This window comes from Chrysemys picta, chromosome 2 (assembly GCF_011386835.1).
Source record: "Chrysemys picta bellii isolate R12L10 chromosome 2, ASM1138683v2, whole genome shotgun sequence".
Lineage (NCBI taxonomy): Eukaryota > Metazoa > Chordata > Testudines > Emydidae > Chrysemys > Chrysemys picta.
This window is the reverse complement of record NC_088792.1, coordinates 236,204,754-236,218,765: the sequence shown is the minus strand read 5'-3', so window position 1 is coordinate 236,218,765 and position 14,012 is coordinate 236,204,754. Positions and strand designations below refer to the sequence as shown.

The following is a 14,012-nucleotide window of genomic DNA, read 5'->3' as shown; positions in this document are numbered from 1 at the left end:
TTGTTTTGTTTTGCCTGGGGTGGCAGAAATGCTGGAGCCGGCCCTGCTGACTATGTCAGATACTAATATCAGAATTAAATGTTTTGTATCAGTGTGAGAAGGCAAGCAACTAGCAATTTCATATTACCCACCAGTTTTACCCCCAACTACGGATAATGCAGAATTCAGACAAACACTGACTCTCATACCTTATCTACACTAGGAAAATTTGTCATTATTTTTCAGCACCAGTGGAATTACATTATTGCTATAAACTATGTAACTGTAACCTATGTTCATGAACAGTTACATGCTGGTAAAAATGCTTGTGCTTAGTCTACACCAGTGTACCAACTCTAGCACCAAAAAAATACTCATATATTATCCTCGCGAAAATGCATTCTTACTGGCAGGCATTTCTGGTCCCTTTAGTGTTCTCACATACACCTAGGTCCTTTGGTCTTCTCAAAATCTACATACATGCAACTTCTTTCTTAATATGGACCATTAGCCTGGATTGTTTCTTAAGGTTCCTAATTCCCTCACAAAACTGAAGGATGAGCCTGTATATACAGCCAGTTCCTCAGACAATGCTTGTTCTCTGCAAACTACAGTCCCTTTATAGTAATTGCCACTACAAAAGACTTGCATTGGGCCTGTGTTCATCTTAGGGGCCAATCCTGTTCCCACTGAAGTCACTTAGAGTTTGGACTTCAATGGCAATAGGATCAGAGGGCTTGGGGGGAGGGATAGCTCAGTGGTTTGAGCATTGACCTGCTAAACCCAGGATTGTGAGTTCAATCCTTGAGGGGGCCATTTTGGGATCTAGGGCAAAATCAGTGCTTGGTCCTGCTAGTGAAGGCAGGGGGCTGGACTTGATGACCTTTCAAGGTCCCTTCCAGTTCTGGGAGATAGAATATCAGATCATAGGTAAGTCATGAAGCAAGAGAATTTAGTCCCTTAAAGACACCATTATCCTCATTTGATGAGGAGGAAATCATAATTGAAAACTAAGAAATCCTGAATAGTTACTGTGGAAAGTAAAGTTATTATCAAGTAAGACAGCTTCCCCAGTGCCTGAGAAAATGCCCTCTATCTCACTGAAGGACTACAGGGGAAGTCAGGCTCTTCATCTAGGTGATGATAATGGGGCTACTGTGCTCATCCACAGTTAAATGAACTGTAGTTGTGGGACAGGGCTTAATCCTACAGATATAGTCTGTATACAAAAGTGTACCACACAACCCTCCTTTGGGGCTCTTTGTTATTGGACTGTTTGGTCAGACCTAGAGATGACTAGGGCTTTTCCCCTCAATCACATCGAGCTGAGTGGGAGAAGACTTTTTCCACAGACTGATGATAAAATATAAAAGCTATTACTTTGATTACCCACAGAGATCACAGCCACTGAATAAGAAAATGCCATTTTTATAGTCACTCTTCAGAGCAGAGCCACTCTTCCAGGCCTTCTCCAGCATGTTGGTACCAAATGGTCAACAACCTTTGCATGTCCATTTACCTACATGGTCTTGACTGACTTCTGAATCACCTTAACGTCATGAGGATTTTAACAATTAGGCACATACTTGGCTACAGCTGTTATATGATGATTAGCTACTACCTTGGTGGGAAATAATGAGTCTAGCCTAAAATGTGAAGCAACTAAAGGTGTAGAGTGCCAAGGGTTAAACTATTTGCTGCAGTAGGCTGTTATTATTCTCTGAACCAGTCTGAGCTGTGCTCATTTTCTTCCTGCCAAGGATTTTGCTACATTATATAACTTAATTTTAAAACATTCATTTGACTCTGTGTGATACCATACATACTTGGAGTGATCTTTGCCAGGGTACTGGCAGCGTATTTCATTTTCAAGCTTATTTTTTTCAACTTCAAATACATCTCAGGAAATAAATTACTTGACCTATTAGAGTAAAAGGAGATAAAAACTATTAAATTTTATACGTACAAAACTCATGGTGAAATTTTTGTTAAAATTTGAATTCCTTTTTCAGCTGCTTCCTGCTTTTAGTAACCCACTCAGTGCCTCCTTGTCCTTGGACTATAAATTTACTGATTTAAAGTTTCTCATATTTCTTCATTTTTTTTTAAAGGGGCCTTATTGCCTTCCTATTGAAAAAAAACAATAATAGAGTAGAATTGCTTGTTCTCAAATTTTGCTATTAGCCAACATATTGTTGTTGTCTTGTGGACAAGTGTCCAAATCATAAAATGCACCATTACATTTTCCTTTGTTGGCAGTTACAGCAGGGTGAAGAAGAAGGACTGACAGCATGAAGATTGAATTACCGTCTTGGCCTTTCCAGCTGAGGACTGAGGCATAGTTTGGAGCAGTATGAAGAAACTTGCACTGTTCCTGCGTATGCTGTATCTACCTTACAAACAGAGGTTCTCATTCTCCAAGGCAACCAATTTGCCATTTCCCCCACAAATACTAGAATTTACCAAAGAAACCACCAACCATTAAAAAAAAAATACCCTTTAGTTCTATGGGGTGCTCATCCTCTTAATAAGGCCTGATCCTGTGAAGTGCTGAGTGCCCTCAACTCCTGTTTCTAATCTAGATTAGATCATTCCTCAGGGCAAGGATAATGGCTTTATACTCTATGGTGCTATAGTCAATGTTGAATAATATTAATAAATTGATAAAAGATAGCAGAATATCAAGTCAGTTTGTTTTAAATATGTTGTGAATAATTTGAGAGTAGGTCCTAATTCTACCACACTAAAAAATAAAAATAAAAAAAGTTCACTCCAAAATATCATTTTTCATCCAGAAGCTAGGTAGAATAAACAAATTGAATTCCACATTTTCACATCAATAAATCCTTCATCACATCCTTAACCCTCACCCCCCTATCTTTCCAGTCATTTCTCATCTGTATCATCTTCTGTGCAAATTCTAATACAGGACCTTCTGTTCCACTTTTGTGTATATTCCTTTTCCTTTTGATAGAATGACTAGACTTTCCTTGTATTGACTTAAGTCTAAGTACACCTTTGTGATGGGGTTATTTATTTATCTACAAGATTCTAAAACAATAAGCAGAATCTGATGCTGATGGTATCTCTTGTCTTTGTTCTTATTATTTCTTTTGTCAACAGCATTGTCATGGCCAAAATTATTCCTGTTATGATACTCTAGTGCTGTGGTTTGAATGTATGTTAGAACAAGTTCTGGCAGTTCAAATCTGTTTGAGGCTAAAAAATGTGTCTACAAGTTCACCTAAACCACGTGTTGCAGTTATATGTTTAATATTAATACAGGAACTCACTGAAGCTCAAAGCAAAGAGAAAGAATAATAGAAAAATATATGAAAGTCAAAAGCAACAACTGAAGAGTAAGAAAAATGTTAAAAGTGAACTGTGACAAGACACTCAGAAGATAGTGAAAGCTTCTTAAAAATATAGTTCTTTAAGAAAGACTGCAATGCATTTTGGGATCTAAACATCCAAAACAGAAACTAGTAACTGATACCCTAAATAGCGACAGAGAAAACATACATACATATTACATAGGCATCACCTATCAGCAATGTCTGCTCAGCAATTAAAAACAACCATTGCATTTGCATAGTTCAAAAGTAAAAAGATTATTAATTCAGTTTTCCTGGTGGCATGCTCAAAAGTGCAGACTGAAGAGCAACTGAACATCATAAAAAATTACTGAACTGGTAGCCAACCCAAAAGATATCAAATCAATCTAACAGAATCATTGTATGTCTGTCTGATCAAAGCCTCCAAAAGGGAAGTCCATTTCCATTAAGAGATTTTAAGAAACCACTCAGTATGATGGCCAGTACTGAAATGGGATAGTAAATGATTTATGTGATTGTAAGGAATTATGGAGGCTTTCCACTAGGCTACCAGTTCAAATCTAGCCCAGGGTAATAGCAAATTAATATCTGGCAACTAATGCCCATTTGGCAGCCTGTATGAAATGAGTTGCTACCAGTATAGTTCTCAACAGATGAATCACCACATTACAAAAACAAACACCCCTGGAATCCTTGTCGGCAGTCTTAGCAAAGATGCAACATGAATTTCTCACCCCTTCATCCTTAGAATGAAGTGTGTTGGTGAGGCAGTGTAGGCAAATTTGTACTGCTGCTCTACCCCACTTTACCTGTTCTTTGAACTAGAGGACTTTAATCTCTCCAGGCAGTTGTCAGTTTGGTATATTTCACATAAGAAATAAAACAATCAATACTGATACCAAAAGCCATATCAGAAAGACTTGGACAGAGGAACAAAGGTATTCAGTGTCCACTTACAGGGCAGTTTAGGCAGGGCTCAGAAACAGACGATTCAATATCATGCAAGAAAGAAAAGGGAGGATCACAGATCTGCACAATTTACTGGGTGATGGATCATTTTAGTGCCACAAGTGGGGTGGTGTTTGGAAGATACCACTGTTTTTGTCCCGCACAGTCAAGAATGAGCCAAACCTGAGGAGCCTAGCAGAGTCCATGGGTATATTCAACCCTCACCAAGGGGGTGCAAGCTCAAGAAATCTGGTGGAGCAAGTAGCAAGACAATCATATTTTAACACTGCACAAACTACTGTGGGCAGTATCTCACTTTGGCAACTCATATGGGCACAGCTTACTTTGTGGGCGGAGCTTAGAAGAGTAAGACCATCTTCCTTCTTCCCCTCCCCCCAACTCATCCCTGTGTTTGGTCAGGTATTTTCACACATGCAGCAAAATAATTAGAAGCCCTTTTTTGTAGTATAAAGACTTTTCAATTAAAATACAAGTTTGGAGCCAAATTTTGCCCCAGTAGGAATAGCTAGTAGGAGCAAAGTTATTTGCAGGTGTCCTCTGCTGCTGGGATCCTGTTGCCCAAGGCAACCATGGAGTAGGGAATATGTGGTTGAATATTCAGAAAGCACCCCTGCCTAGTGGATGCTGCTGCCTGTGTTAGCTGTCTGGAAAGCTCTGGTGAATTACCAAACCTGAATTCCAGCCCCCTTTTTAGAATTGCTGTAAATACTAGATAGAGATCGTTCCCTGTTACTTCATGGGAGATTGGGGCAGAGAATCTGGACTAAGGCTCTAGACTCTTCCCAATGGTGTGCCACAGAGGGAAGGATCTAGCCCTGAGAATTTTAAAATCTTGTGGGCTGCCATGTCATATTGTGAACTAAATCTCATACAATTCATCACCCGAGTTGCAGAAAAATAGTTCAGGAGCTCAAAATAATGAATTCTGTCATTTCCAATAGAAGTGCAAAGGGAGAATTATGAATGAACCTTTTAAAAATACCTATGTGGTGGGAGATTACAAAATGAAAGCAGCATGCTTGCATTTCAATGGCCCAATCCTGAAACCAAGACCTTTCATTTTCAATTAACTTAAATTGACAATTGAAAAAGGTTTGAAAACGTATCCTGGGCCTTTCACTTTGATAGATTTCATCTATGACATTATATACACTATTCCAACATGATTTTTAGTTGTTTTTTTAATTGAAATTTTGAAATGAAAAATAATTGATTGAATCAAAGCGGTTGAAGGATGCATTAAAACATCTCTTATGTGTCAAAAATGGTCTCATTAAGCACACTTGCTGGTTGCTAATGCAAATCATCCCAATTTTACAATGATACAGGATACTTTAAAAAGGTAAAACATGTAGGCGTGATTCTGAATAATGCATACCCCAAACAAGTTCTGTGTAATGTGTGTACCTTTGTTAAATATAACATATAGTATGTTACAAATACAATTTGCTTATGGAATGCTTTTTTTATAACAGATATAAAAAAAATCACCATCTATGTTAAGAATTGACAATTTATCACAAAATAATATCAATCTTTACCTTCTAATACAGTCTATATAAACAGTGGAACAATGTAGCCATCAAACGTTATGTATCAGACAGCAACAAGAAGCAGTGTTGTGTAAGAGACAACATATGCAACTCTGCCTACATTTTTCTCCTTAAAGTCACTGTAAACAGCATCTCTTCACCTGCTTTTGAACTTACTTAGGAAGCAAAATTTGGCCTTCCATACAGCTGAGTTGCTCAATTAAATAACAGGTGAAAAGAAATTAATCAAGGGATCTTTAAAACCTTATAAGCTGTAAATCTAGCTAGCAAAGGGCCCTTACTACTGTTGAAAATTAAGGTTGTGTGATCCCTAAATAGCCTAACCAGTAAGGTATCAAATAGCCGATCCACAGGCTCTATTACTGTCTGGTATTGTGCACAGAGGGAGTGAAAGAGGGGGGAAAAGGTATGAAATATACAGTCTAGAGCACAGGTGCAGAAATTAACAAATGGAGTGCAGTTGTCCCTTTTACTTTAAAGAGGTCCAAACCAAAATCTATTTGGCTCAGAATGACAGCATCATATCAGTGATTGATTCTTAACTTAACTATCTGCATATCATACCTATTCTTATTCTTGACCTAACAGATTTTTTTTCATAAAAGCAGCAAATCACAATGTTTTAATGACTACTCAGAAATTCTCCAGATGGAACCACCTTTTTGCAGCAGGTGTTATTAATAAAAATTCCAGTTACTGTGTTACTAATTTTCTGAAGCCTTAAAGAAAAGTTTGATTTTACTGGTGATCTTACATGTTATAAAAGAATTAATAAAAGACTAAGACATCTTTTAGTTTTCTGCATAACTAACAAAAAATGTAGAAGAACATATAATACTGGATATATAAATATGCAACATCCAAAAATATGTATTGGACCTCTTTTTCAGGCCCAATACTGAAAAATCTGAGTGCCTGCTGAGAGAGGCAATGGGAGCTGACTCTACTCAAATCATTACAGGATCAGGCTCTTATACACCAAGTCAGTAGAAGATTAAAGTAGCTATTGGTTTTGTAGCTAAACAAATATATTCACCAAAATTCTGAACAAGTCACTTCAAGCAAATTGACATCCAAATTCTCATTTACATTGGTGCACAGCAATGCAACTGAAATCAAATAGAATATGCCACCCCCCCTTCCTTAGGCATAGGACCTGAAGAAGCACGGGGGCAAAGATGTCTTTACACTACCCTGAGACACCCTCACCCTGGTCAGGATCCAAATCAATCTCCAGTAGAAATTAGAGCAGCCTCAGGGCTGATATAATTTATGTCTGACTGTGCACATCCGTAAGGGACTGGTCAAGTAATTGCCAGGTCTCTCTCTCTCTCTCACTCAGACACACACACACACACACAAAAATCATGTTTCCTTTTCTCTAGCCACACCTTCTATACTGGGGATTACCTTGTGAGGGTGGTATAGAGCTGCTATGTTGGCTCCCATTACCTGGAGATTACTCCTATGCTGAAGAGTATAGTTAGGAAGATGGCTTTGTGGCACAAAAGAGCTGTAGCAAAACAGTGAATTAGGCCTATTAGTTACTCTGGATTTACACTAGTGTAACAAAACAGAATTTGGCCCAGAATGTCCCCTTGCTTATAAAGAATAAGTTTTAGGTAAAGTTATGCTGTGTGCTAAGGAGCCAGTGGAGGAAATTATATGGTCCATATGTGTGAGTTGCAAAAATGAAAGATAACATTCTGAACAAGATAACTGCATTACGATCTTGTCCAACACCTTATATTTTTTTATGTGTATGAGGTGAGCCCCAGGGAGGGCTGGTATGCATCAGTGAGAGAGGAGGAGAGGGACAGGGAACTGAGTACCAGACAATGAATAGCCATTTTAAATGCTTTTTTCCTGTCAAACCTTCGGAGACAGAGAAATGATGGGAAGTGTAGACTGTTACAAAAGACCATTTTAAAGGTTTTCCATCATTTCTCTCATAATAAAAAGGAAAAATCAACAGTATCTTGTTCATAATATTCTATCAACACCTGGATATAATTGAATGTTTCAGATTTCTCTTAGGCATGTTGCATAAGCTCCAAAATAGTACTTTTTAGGGACATAGGAATTATTTAGTGCTTTATATTTTCCTCCAATGACTCTTAAGTGAATCCTAAAATCAAGAGATTCAGGAACCTGGAAAACTGTTTAATACAATCAATCTGTCTCACACAATGAGTTTTCAGAAACTCAATTAATAATGTGGATGATGCTTTAAAATAATGTATTAGCTTCATAATATAGATGGGAAATGACAGTAACTCAAAAATACATACTATACAATCAACAGTACAAAAAAGACAGTGTTTAATAGCTATATAATGAATTTTTCCACATTAGCATGGAGATGGAGTATTATTGATCATAGTCAATGTGAAAACCAACTTGAAGAATGGTGTTATTTTTGCTGCACAGTATATGTTGAATAAAATATTTGAGCTTGTTTCCCATGCCAACTACCGGGAATGGAAGCGAGTATCATAGACTGCACCATAACTTGTTCTTCCGTCATTTCGACTACAGGCACCGATATGCCCTAAAACTTGACCCGATATCTGGGTGTGAAATCCAGATAATTCTTTGCTCTTTCCCCTCTCTCCCGCCTATGTGACAATGTTTTTACCTTTGAAAAAGAATCGGTGTGCTTTAGAATGCCCTGATAAGGCCCTCCGTAATTCCCAAGTGTCATTGTGATCACCAACCCTACAATAACAAACCACCCCACTTCACGTGTGGTCACGAGATTCAGGCCCGGAACTCAGCAAGGTAACACATTTCCTTTATAAAGCTTCCCCTCTCTTGTTATCAGGGCAGTTCTAGTGTAGAGTCTTGGGAATGCGTTGGCCGTTCTCTCAATATCCCAGTGCCCTCCTGCTTTCTCCCTGCTCGCCACGTTAAACGCCTTGCGGGCCTCCTGCGGCCCAGCCCCCGCAACCTGCAGCGGCACCCTCCCAAAATGGATTTCTTCAGCTCGCCCAGAGGCACGTGACCCGCCCCCTCCGGAAACCATTGTTCTCCCTCGCGCAGCCAGAGCCACTTTTTTGCGTTTGCACTTGGCTCCGCTTCCAAGAAGCCCGAGCCAACCAGCAGCGGCGGCGGCTCTTGGGGCGCTGGGCCGGGAACCCGGCTGCAATGTGCGAAGCCAGGGCAGCGGCGTGGCGGGGGAGGGGCGCTCAGTTATTCCCTGCTCACAAGTGAAACTTACCTGCTGGGCACAGATGCGGCTCCGTTGCCTCCCGCGTCGCAGCTCGGCAAGTCAGGGCGGCGGCAGCATCCCCCGGGAACGGCTCCCGGGGGGCCCCTTGTCCTGCTCAGGCCGCGGGAGCTGAGTTGGTTTCGCTGGCAAAGCCTTTACCATATGCTCGAGCGGGGGATATTAACTTTGCTCAATGGCGACAAGGCACCAGGCTGAGCCCGAGCATCAGATCGATTTACTAAACAAACTGAAACGTGGGTGGGGATGTTAAACAGTAACCAGCCGCTTCAAGGAAAACTGAAAGCGGCTCCTGCTGGCTCGGCTGCTCCCACGGCCCGGGCCCTTTCCGCGGGCGGGGCAGCCCCAGCGCCTTGGAGGAAGCGGCTTTCTCGGCCCTAGGTGCTGCTCCTGGCCAGGAAGCCGAGCGAGAAGCTAGAAGCGCTGCACGAAAACCCCAAGCACGTGCCGGGCGTGCTCCTGCTTGCCCCGCCGGACCCAGGGGTAGCCCGGCAGGCGTGGGGTGGGGTGAGTGGCCCCATTGTTCTGAGAGGGCATCCCCCCAACTCAGCCATTCACCCCACTGGCAGCTGAAGCTTCCCCCACACTCCATAGAGCCATGCAGTGGGGCTAGAAGGTGATTGGATTTAAAGGCCATGCTAGAAGGCGTGCACTTTTCCCGCTCTCCGATCTGCACATGCTCAGCAGCCTTGCTGGGGAGAATCCCACTGCCCCCTCCAGCACCTAGTCAATAAAACCCCCTTTACAGATTTAAGGCAGCAGTACTGGAGGGGGCTGTAAGCCAGCTCTTCCTGCTGAGCTGGCAGGGCAAAGGCAGGGCAGGACTCCCCATCATGGCAGCGTGATTACTCTAAACTGGAGACCTAGGACAGGCTGAGTGGCATCGTGCCTAGCATATAGAAAAGGGGTGGATCCTAGTTGCTCCTTTCATCATCCCTATATGGATAATATAGGGAAGTTTGACCGACAAAGGTGCTGGAGGACCTCAGTAAAGAGAAAGAGAGATGTTTGTTTCCCCAGCCCAACAACAAATAACTCATCAGTCATTACGAAATATTTTCTCCCTTGAATGTTTGTTTGCACTGAAATAAATACTTTTATTCCACCTGGCAACCCTGGCGTGTGAGGAGAACATTCCTACTATCACTGGTGTTTAGCACTGGGACCCAAGAAATCTAGCCGAAGTTTCTCTCTACAATGCTCTCTGGTCTCTTTCAAGCCACCGATGTGATTTTTATAGATAAGACACAAACACACGCAAACACAAACTCCTAAATAAAAGTGTTACTAAGCCCGTGCAGTCATTTAATTTCCTTAAAATTTTCCCCTACCCGATTGTTCTGCAGTAACAATGTCGTTGTAGTTCAAAGGGCTGGATCTTTCTCTCTTGGATCAGAAGTTTACTCAGTTTACTTCCCCCTGTTTCATTGAATCTCTTTTTGAATGCATCCGTTTTTTAAAGAAAGTTGGATAACAGTAAAGTATCTCAACTAAAACATCTCAATTCCCTCTACCAAGGATACTAGTTAGATGGAACTTCAGCTGCTTACCCAGAGCACCTAGAAGAGACCGTGGCACAAGGAAGTAGCCATTAAATAACAACAGACATTGTTCAGCGAAACTGCAACTTTGCAGATTTCAAATAATAATTAACGGCTAGCCTATCATGGAACCAAATTCTTCCTTCAGTCACACCCGTTACGGCCGCGTTGACATCAAGAAGATAGATACACATAATTTTGATGCAAAATATGGAAGGTTTTCTATATCATCGTTCATTGTGGGGTCGCACGGGTGTGACTGAAAACAGGATTTGGCAAGTTGTTACCAGGCAAGGAAGAGGTCTTCTTATTGAGTTTCTGGAGGGAAAGGTCTTCCTAACAGAGGAAGATTCGGGGCGTTCCTTTACCTTGTCTTTGTTAGCACTTCTGTATTCCATCACAGTAAATATGAATGTACCAGTGATTTACTGGCACTGTCACAACAGAGAAAACAACCAGTTTCAAGTAAAAGCGTGAAAATATGGTTCTTTCCGCACCCTTTCTCTAGTATTTGAATGCGATCAAGGATTATTGGTTTACTCAGGGAGGAAATCGGCAAGTTTGCTCTTATTGTTAGGATCATGCCACGCCTTTATTCTCGTTCTGATTGCTAATTCATTTATAGCGTTCTGCGTGAAAATCCTGAATCAAAATATTACTTTGAATGCATTGGACGTTATACGGCTATTTAAACATTTAGTAACTGTTATTAATAACCAGAAATAATTGTCCAGATATGCAACAAGGAAAATGTAAATAGCTCCCAAGAACTCGAGTGTCATTTTAAAGGGTATTTTTAAAAGGCCAGTAAAACTCACTCAGGAAGATTTTAGGCGGGTGTATGCTGTCCATATCCTGCCGCAGACAAAATGCTAGGGATTCTGCATGCCAGGGCAATATTAACAATGAAATAAATGCAAGTGCTGCAAACCACATCTGATAATCTAAACCAGTTTTGTGGTGCCAGTTATTAATGGTCATTTATGTTATATGAATAAAGCCAGCGGACATGATTTGTTTTCTCTCCAAATTAGTATGGAATTTTTACAGTGAAGCCACTTAGTCACCAGAGGCAAATCGTTATCACAAGGAAGATGCAAATTGAGTTAATAATTGTTACAAAGTTGTAAATGAATCGAACAATTTCAGGGGATACAAACTTCCAAGGTAATCACTCTGTTGGAAAAAAAAAAAAAAACAATGGGAATGGCTGCTACTTTGTATCAAAACTAAATGACTTGTAGAAGATGAGATGGGATGTCTTTGATATGCTGTGAATATTTCTGTATAGTGAATATTTCTCGACTCACAAGGCCACATTTGATGCCAACTTAATGTCACTCGTGGTTTTCATTTCTCCTTTAGTTTCTTCTCAGAGTAGTTTTACGATCTGCTGCCTATTTTCGTTACCATTTCGTTAAGAAGCTGTAAGAGGGAGGTGGCATCTTGAAGGTAACCTCGCCGGCCAGGCTACCTTTAATAAGTTATTTTCACGTGTCACTTTCAAAATAAAATCCTTGTGATCGCACAAGAGCCACCGTGCCTAGAAACAGGAGCAGATCGCTTCCTTTGGTGCATTCCCTATGCAGCCTTTTTGATTTTCCTCAAAGGCCAGGCACCTGTGTCTTTGTGCTTATGTCGATCTTGGAGAAGTTTGTGGGGGGGAGGAGGTTATCGTGAGTGCAGTAGGAGAGTAAAAGTGATGATGGCACGATATGGCCCTATAGCTCTGTCATCTCCTCAAGTGGAATCCATGATCCCTCTCCCCTCCCCACTCTCTCTAACTACACCACCCAGCCAGGTACGGAGGGCTTGGGAGATTGGACTGAACGTAGGGAGCAAAGCCGCAGTAGCCCTTTGCGGTGTTACACACGCTAATGAGGATTTCAGGTTCGGACCCTTCGCAGCACAGCCCAAGGTAGAACCCTTTCCTAGCGAATCCCCCAAACGTCCTGCTGCCGGGGGCTCTGGTGTAGATAGACACTTGTAAGCGAGCCGGGAATGAATGTGCCAGTCCCCGGCATCCCCTGTCCAGCAACTCACAGTGACTCACTCCATCACCGCTCCGACCGCCCCTTAACAGGGCGGCTGCCATCCACTTTTTAAAACGATTGTTTATTTTCGCAGGTCTGCCACGGGACGTGGCTGTTTTCCTGCCCGGACAAGCGCTCGCATTTTGCTTGTGACCTGGGGGAGCTTATTGAGCTCATCAGAAAGGGGGCAGGAGTCAGCCATGCTCACCTATCGGACTGCTCCCGATCTGAATAGCCTTTGCATGGGTGTTTAGCCGCTTCTTTTGTTTTAACTCCAGGATCATTAACCTGCAGGTGAAGCAACTGTCGATGCACTGATCCTTCCGCTTCCCTGGGCTGTTTTTTCCTGTTACCGATCCATCCCTTGGAAATAATTCATCGGGGCTGTGCACTGTTCATCTCATCGTAGGAGATTTTCTTACAAAACCTTGAATTCTTCACAGGAGCCCCTACTATTTGTTAGCACACAGAGCTGTGAAAGGAGCCCCAAGTGCCATGTAAACGGCTGACAAGAACCGCAGCCACCTAGGGTCACGGATTGCTGCTGGCTTGAAAAGTGAAATACAGGAAATGACCAGGACCAAACCGGTTCAAAGAGACAACAATTTTTGTTTAGTTACTTGAAACCATAAATAGAAACCCTTGTCTAACCTAGTAGGTTCTTTTGGGCATTGAGTTTTGCTGATTCCAGAGCACTTGGGATCCTGATACAAGCCCTTCTGTGTTTTCTTACCCAGAAAAAAAAATCAGTCTGAGCTATTTGTACAAATGCTATAAACCTTTTTAGAATATAAATCGTAAGATTATGCAGCCCCTAAACCGCTTTGAGCTGTTTTCAAATACTACATTAGAAACGCTGTTTTCTGTAAAGGTCCCTTACTAAAGTATTAATTGCCAGGGTCCATGAAAGATTTGCAGACTTTACGATCATTTATGGTACGTGCAATAAAAACCAGGTGATAGGAGCAGACTGGTTCAAGGTGTAATGCAAAGATGTATTAGGTGCCCTTAGCAACTATCTGTGGGTGCTGTTTGTATTTGCAGAACACACCCTTCTCTGCAATGAACACTTCTGCAACCTTACCTGGGGTTTGGGTTGTTCATTTCCAGAGCCCTGGACAGCTACACAATGGAGCCATAGATTTCAGGCAAAGGCAATCAAATGATTCGAAACCAATTCCAGTCCCCAGAATATTTCAAATTCAAGTTAGATCATTAAATCAAATTTGAAGAAAAGGAAACTTCAGCGTGAATTATAGGATTCCCCCTTGTCGTTTAATAAACAAGCTGTGTGTAGTAACTTTGAGTATTAAAATCTTCAGTGCTCCCTTGCCCCCTTTTAATACCGAAATTGCATTATTGCACCTCTACTT

At 41.5% G+C, this 14,012-nt stretch overlaps 1 protein-coding gene across 2 annotated transcripts in view; it reads right to left on the bottom strand.

Moving 5' to 3' along the window:
- Nucleotides 1-9,615, bottom strand: part of HNF4G (hepatocyte nuclear factor 4 gamma) — a 75,073-nt gene extending 65,458 nt beyond the window's left edge. Inside the window, exon 1 of one of the 2 annotated variants that reach the window (XM_065585779.1) lies at nt 9,057-9,615. The gene's annotated coding sequence lies outside the window, so the exon portion shown is untranslated. The remainder of the gene's footprint in view (nt 1-9,056) is intronic. The other variant, XM_024102801.3, reaches the window with a different exon arrangement.
- Between the last annotated feature and the right edge of the window lie 4,397 nt (nt 9,616-14,012).